The sequence below is a fragment of the Pantherophis guttatus genome, chromosome 8, assembly GCF_059756535.1.
Source record: "Pantherophis guttatus breed Tessera chromosome 8, ASM5975653v1, whole genome shotgun sequence".
Lineage (NCBI taxonomy): Eukaryota > Metazoa > Chordata > Lepidosauria > Squamata > Colubridae > Pantherophis > Pantherophis guttatus.
The window spans coordinates 81355240-81362709 of NC_142070.1; positions in this window are offsets into that span (position 1 = coordinate 81355240).

Sequence of the window (7470 nt, forward strand, 5' to 3'; positions counted from 1 at the left end):
CTCAACACCGAAGGTGCACGGAACGCTGTTCCCTTCCCACCAAAGGTGGTCCCTATTTTTCTACTTGCATTTTTTACCTGCTTTCGAACTGCTAGGTTGGCAGAAACTGGGAAAGTCACGGGAGCTCGTCCCGTTATACACAGCACTAGGGATTTGAACCGCTGAACTGCCGACCTTCCGATCGACAAGCTTAGCCACTGAGCCACCGCATCCCCTTTCTCTAGATTAAACATACCCAATTCCTCAACCATTCTTCATATGTGTTAGCCTCCAGTCCCTTAATCATCCTTCTTGCACTTCTCTTGGTCGCTCTACACCCCTTCTAGAGTCTCAAGATATTTTTTATGTCGTGGCGACCATGTCTTTTTACTCTATAAAGCGTTTCACTGGTACAAAGTACTATATTTGTCTTACAAATGTTTGTGTTCGTATCATTTCTTTTATGGTATTATGCTCAGGAAGATCAATCTATCTCAGCATCTACTTCTTTCCTACTATCGCAGCACCATTGAGAGTGTCCTGACATATGTGCATTCTTGCATGGTATGGGAGCAGCTCTGTAGAGGACAAAAAAGCTCTACAGAGAATCATTAATACTGCCCAGAATCTCATCGGGCTCCAGCTATTAGCCCTGGATGACATCTTCGCATCTCGCTGTTTGAGGGAGTTGCGTAACATTCTCAGAGACTCTTCCCATCCTGCTTACAATCTTTTTGGACTGTTGCCTTCTGGCAGAAGATACAGAACAATTAAAACTTGGACCACACGTCTTCTGAATAGTTTTTATCCCAGAGCTATAATTGCACTCCACAATGAATTAAAGGGCCACCATCGGTGAGCTGTTGGACAGCATTACTTGGTCTGTTGTGTGGATGTTTGGGTGGTTTAGGGACGGGAAATTTGTGATGGGTGGTGGGGTGTTTGGGGATTGTTATGTGTGTTGGACCTGGTCTTTGGGTGTTAAGTGAATTTCGTTGTATGGGTATACTGTGTACACACATACAATGATAATAAAGTTATTTATTTATTTAAAGTGCTTTTACAGGTTGTCCTCAACTTACGACCAAAACCGGGGGCCCAATTTTTGTTGCTAAGTGAGAAATTTGTTAAGCAAATTTTGCTCCATTTTATGACCTCTCTTACCACAGTGGTTAAGTGAATCACTGCAGTTGTTAAGTCGGTAACCCGGTTGTTAAGTGAATCTGGCTTCCCCGTTGATCTTGCTAGTCAAAAGGCCGCAAAAGAGGATCGCATGACTCCAGGACTCTGCAACCGTCATAAATGCGAGTTTCCAAGCACCTTAATTCTGATCACGTGACCATGAGGATGCTGCAACGGTCGTAAGTGTGAAAACTGGTCGTAAGTCCCTTTTTCAGGACTGTTGTAACTTCAAACGGTCACTAAAAGAACTGTCAGAAGTTGGGGACTACCTTTATTTGTATAAAATATTTTTATTGCAACAGGATGTTGCAAATCTGAGCACACTCCCTCCTCCTCTCCTGATTGGGCGAAGCATTTTCTCAAGTTCATTCTTGGTTCTGGGCTCAAACCCTGCTTATCTATCTGTTGCCTTGACTCCCGCCTCAAGGCCATTCTCTCTGGCCTCTACACCTTTTCAAGTTTATCTCCACGGAGAATTAGCTGAGCCGGGTTGCCCTTCTCCCCATGCAAAGGTCTCTTTGCATTATCTTTTTTTTTATGATTGTAATTAAAACGGTTAATTAAAAAAATATATTATTTTAACAAGCATACAAAGGTCTCCTGGCACAATTCCACTCCCTTGCCTTTCTAGGGATCTTATTCAGAGGGCTTAGACTTTCCTCTGCGCAACATGGCGCTCCCGTGTAACACCTCTCCTGCGCGAGCTGCACTGGCTCCCGGTGGTCTTCCGTGTGCGCTTCAAGGTTTTGGTTACCACCTTTAAAGCGCTCCATGGCTTAGGACCTGGTTATTTACGGGACTGCCTACTACCACAAATAGCCTCCCACCGGCCGGTACGCTCTCATAGAGAGGGGCTCCTCCGGGTGCCGTCAGCCAAGCAGTGTCGACTGGTGGCCCCCAGGGGGAGGGCTTTCTCTGTGGGGGCACCCACTATCTGGAACGAGCTCCCCCCAGAGATACGGAGGATCCCAGATCTACGCACTTTCCGCCGCGCTCTCAAGACCTTTTTATTCCAGCAAGCCGGCCTGGCCTAATTTTCTCCCCTGTTTTAAAATTCTTTTAAATCGAAATTTTAATCTGTTTTAAATTATTGGGATTTTTTTAATTGCCTCGGGCTAAATTATTTAATCTGGTTTTAATTATGTTTTTTAACTTTTGTATCTATGTATTTTATCTTGTGCCTGTTCACCGCCCTGAGTCCTTCGGGAGTAGGGCGGTATACAAATTTAATAAAACTAAAACTAAACTCTCTGTGTTTTGCATTAACTTCGATCAATCAGAATAGAGTTGGAAGGCACCTTGGAGGTCCTCTAGTCTAACCCCCTGCTTAAGCAAGAGATCCTATGCCATTTCAGGCAGGGGGCTGTCCAGACCAGTAGCCAGTTCCACTTACCTTCGCTACTGGTTTGGAACATGCGCGGAGTGTCCGTGTTGACGTCCGGGAGGGTAGGCGGAGCCTCCCGCCACTACCGGTTTTTGAAGGCAAGTTCTTCCTCTGGTTATTTATTTATTTATTTATTTATTTATTTATTTATTTATTTATTTAGTCGCATTTCTATGCCACCCAACTCCCAAGGGACTCTGGGCGGCTTACAACAGAGAATAAAACAATGCAACAATATCCCATACAAAAGTTAAAAGAAAACATTAAAACGTTAAAACACGTACCCTCCAATTGAGGGTATGACATCTTATTTGGCATCACAAATGAGGTGTCAGGGCAGCATTTTCAAATTGTGATGAAGGAAGCCATCGGAACCTGATAACGAACTCTCCAGAGATGTCTAGCTTTACTTTCAAACGTTCCTTTGTAACAAGGAGCAAGGTTTTTAAACCCATTAAGCTCCTGTAGATATAAAAAATCAGGTGATGCATCCTTAAAGCCCACTTCCAAGTTGGTTCAGTTAATAATAATTTTTAAAAAAAGCAGCCAAAGAGGGGTTAACCAAAAGTTTGCAAAAAGTCTTTGCAGTTGTAGAATGCACTTCTGTTGCCGTCTTGTCTTGCATTTATTTTTCCTGTTTGACATTCTCCTACTTTTGAGCCTTCCTGTTTCTTAGAGACTATCCAGAACCAGGAAAAAAAACGATTGGAAAAGATTTGTAGCTACTTAATGCACATCTGTCTTGAAAAGTTCCAGTTTCTACAGCGGCTGAGCCAGAGATCTGATTTGCATTTATAGCCTTGATGAGTCTGCTGTTAGAAATGCTAGAAGTTCCTCCTAGCCAGCTGTTCAAAACTACTTCCTTGTTTAGTTCCTCAATAAATCCACATGATTGAATTGCAGTATTCTAGACCCAACCCAGTCATCTTCAGAGATTCCATTACAAAATAATACTCACCTGAGAAGAAAAAAACAACAACACGTGTCCTTCAACTAACAATCAACTTTTGATGATTTCACGCCTAAGTTCCTGCGGTTTTCTTGAAATCACACCACAATCCTTAACTAAAAACTATCTTTTCTTTGAGCCAAGTTCAACATATACCCAACTGTGTATTTTCTTGGCAATAATATGGAAGTGGTTGGCCATTATTCCCCTCCCCGTAAATTTAATCTTTAGCTCTGAGATTGGTCCCACATCCAAGTACTAACTAGTTCAATCCTGCTTAGCTTTTGGGATCAGCTAAGATCCACAAAAATCAAGACGACAATTGGCTCCCTGAGTAGGATTCAAGATCCCACCTGCTCTATTTATTCAGCACCTGTCAGAATTGCCATCATACGCTTGAGCTTCGCATGTGCTAGCTGCCATGAACTATGGAAGGAGGGAGTTGGATGGGAGTGGGGAAGTCTATCTACTCATTGTACCTTCCAGAATACCAACTCAAAGTCAAAACGCTGGGAACAGGAACGCAATAGCTCACCAACCATCTTGTCATTGAAGAGACAATTCCCAAAACAGTGTATTCAAATATAATTGGACAATAAGGGACAATAAGCAAGGGGAGGAACTGGATAAGGAAAATTAACCAGGAAAGTTTGACGCGCGAATTTCAGTTCCGGCTTTGCTATATTGTAATCCACTTGGCCTTTAGTAAAGTATACCTTGCACTCCGAATGGAGTCGAAGGTCTTTCTTGCTTAAGGGACTAAATTGAGGCCAGAGTGACAGCTTCTCTGCTGTTTATTGTATTATCCCAGTGGTGAAATCCAATTTTTTTACTACTGGTTCTGTGGGCGTGGCTTGGTGGGCATGGTGTGGGCTTGGTGGGCGTGGCAGGGCAAGGATACTGCAAAATTTCCATTCCCTCCACACTCCAGGGGAAGGATATTGCAAAATCTCCATTCCCACCCCACTCTGGGGCTAGCCAGAAGTGGTATTTGCCGGTTCTTTGAACTGCTCAAAATTTCCACTACCAGTTCTCTGAACTACTCAAAATTTCCACTACCGGTTCTCCAGAACCTGTCAGAACCTGCTGGATTTCACCCCTGGTATTATCACAGTTTGATAGAACTTCCTTTGAATTGAGATCAACTCCCGGTAGGTTGCTCCAGCTTTTTCTTTTTTTAAAAATCAATGCAACAATTAGTGGTGGTGAGTTTTTCTATTTTCTGTCTTCATCTGTCCCACACTTGTATTTCCTGGTGTGGTTTTCCTTCCAAGCACTGGGGGGGGGGGGTGGAGAAACTAACACAAAGTTTTGAACCTTCAGAAGATCAGCCAAGTGCTGTGCAACAAGGGAATTAACTATCCATGCAATTTTCCCCTTTAATAAATTAAAAACACACGAACACACAAGCACAATGCAAATGCTCCCTTGAGATTTGCTTCAAGGAAAAGCGGCTCAGGGAATTGAGGTTGTGTTCATGCAATACTTTCCACCCTTTGCTCAAGAATTCTCAATGTTTGGGTTTGTATTACATCATTCATTGGGTTTCATCATGCTGGGTTTGGCTCTAATGATTCCGTGGTTAAATTCCTGCCTTCTTGGCGCATCTCCAATAGTAAACTATTGCTATTCTTTGGAGATTCCAATGATCCCACTCCCTCCTAGCGCTGATGATGCTACTTAGTTGGGTGATGAAATGTCTGCAAGAAATCAACCAAGCTCGGAGAACATCCAGGATCCCTCATTTGAATCCTGAACTGCAAATAATTCTCCTCTAGCCATTCTAGTGACGGTGTGATCCTGCTCATCTACCTTATCTATTTTCTTGTTCTGCCCCAGCTACGGACACCAAAGAACGCAGCACACACAAAGCCTGTACAAAACTTAAATTTACTAAAATAACTCAGTCTTTTCCAAACAAAGGCTGTTAATAAACTTCCTTAACAGCCTACAAGAAAACAAAGATAAAGTAATCACAATCTTACTAAGGTTGGCAGAAAGCCCAGAAGCAATTTGCAGAGAATCCAGACGCGAAGGAGAATGAACTAAAGTTGTTCCCTACAAATTGCTTCAGTCGGCGTTCCTCCTTAAATAGGCTAAGGGAGTGGCCAATTAGCCCCAAGCCTTACTTTCGAGGAGACCTCCTCCTGAGGAGCCACTCCTGCCTTTTGGCAGCTCTACGCGCCCATGCATCGAGAAGAGGGTCCTCCTCTTCTTCCTCTTCACTTAAAGGAGCTTCTGGAGGTTCTGAAGGCCCTGGCTGAATCCCTGCCTCTGGCACCAACTCTTCTCCAGCCTCCTCATTGTCTGAACTCGAGCGCAAGCTGCACAGGCTGCTGGCACAGCACCACACCAGCCTCCTTGCTATCAGAATCAGCTACTAGCTGCACAGGCCGCTGACGGGCCACAACATTTCTTCCCTTCATCTTGCCAAAGACCAGGTCACCGTACTTATAGTCACACGGCTGGCCGGAGCGAGACATGGCATGGGCGGAGAGGCAATGCAGCCTCCGCTGAGGCCACCCTGGCTAAGTGATCGCAGTGCTTCTGCAGCAACAGGCGTGCCGCAGCCGCCTTGCCCGTCTTTGCCTCTGTGCGCTGCGCTTGGAAGAGGCTGCCGCTGCCACTCTCCCTCCCTACCTGGCTGCACACGTCCGCCTGTCCTCCTGAAGCAACCCCACCACCATTCACTTTCATTTCTTGGCTGGAGAAGGAAGAAAGCGAATGCCAGCGCCACAGCACATGCTGGTGCAGAAGCCCCGGGACATCCGCAGCCAGCCTGCCCACCCGGAGCACCGCCGCCATTCGCTTTCATCAGCCGCAGCAGACAACGGTGTGCGTTTAAGAAGGGGAGCGTCTTGCATGTGCCGCGGCACCCAACTGGAGATGCCTCCCAGTTCCAGCCCTCCAGGTGCAGGGCAAGATGTCCTTGACTCTCTGAGAAAGGAATGTTATTATGACTATATATCACCCTGGCTCCATATAATCCCCCCTCCCAGTTTCCCACAGTAGGAAATGTGGCAGGCCTGAAGGCCCAACGAAAAAGATGGCTTCTTCCAGGCCTGACAAGAGGCTCTTCAGTGTCACCATTCAATGTATGTCACGGTTCACATCGGACTATCACAACATTCCAATTTTTTTTAAAAAAAATAGTGATTTCTACAGTTCTCTCTTGAGTACTCGAAGTTTTACGAAGCCATAAAAACAACTGAACCTTGGGATAATATCTCAGGGTAATATCAAGTGAGGAAAAATGTAACTTTTCCCCCTCCTTGTGACCCACAAAGCCTGAAATACAGGGAAGATAAAGACCAAAGGTGAGGAAAAGTTAGGCCAAACTCACAGAGGTCCACTGAAAAGCGAAACCGGGACAAGTGGTACTCCACGTCAAAATTTGCTCCTCTCTTCCCGTGAAAATTTGCTCCTCAATTCCCGTAAGAACTGCACGCCCTTAAAAGTTTCTTTGGCTAGACTTACCTGTCCCACCCTCTGCTATCCTCTGAAATTCAAGGAACTCAAGAGTCAGCCTTTCCCAGGACGAAGGAAGTTCCTGATTAAGGATTGGTCCAGCTTCACCTTTGGTATTTGTAACCTGAGGAACCAATCAGGAGCGTTGAGTCTTTTGTCAATATCACAAGGAAGAGATGAGCCATATTTCCTCTTTTTTTTTTTTTTTTTTTTTGTATAACAAGCCTCAGGTCAGGGACCAAGAAGTTTCAACATAGTTCTGGTGTCCTCACTGTCTCTGATTCCTCCTGTTAAAATATGCAGAACTTCGATCAATCTCATCCTGCTCCGGTACCTCATCTGCTTGTAAATCCTGAGATCTTCATGGAAGTAGATGGCATTGATATGAAGGATTCCACTGTTGGAAGAAATTTCCCTGGTTCCAGGGGGGGTATTTGGGACAACCATGACCTGGATGACAGAGATTCTCCTTAGATCTGATCTGATGGCACTTTTGCTAAAATTTTCC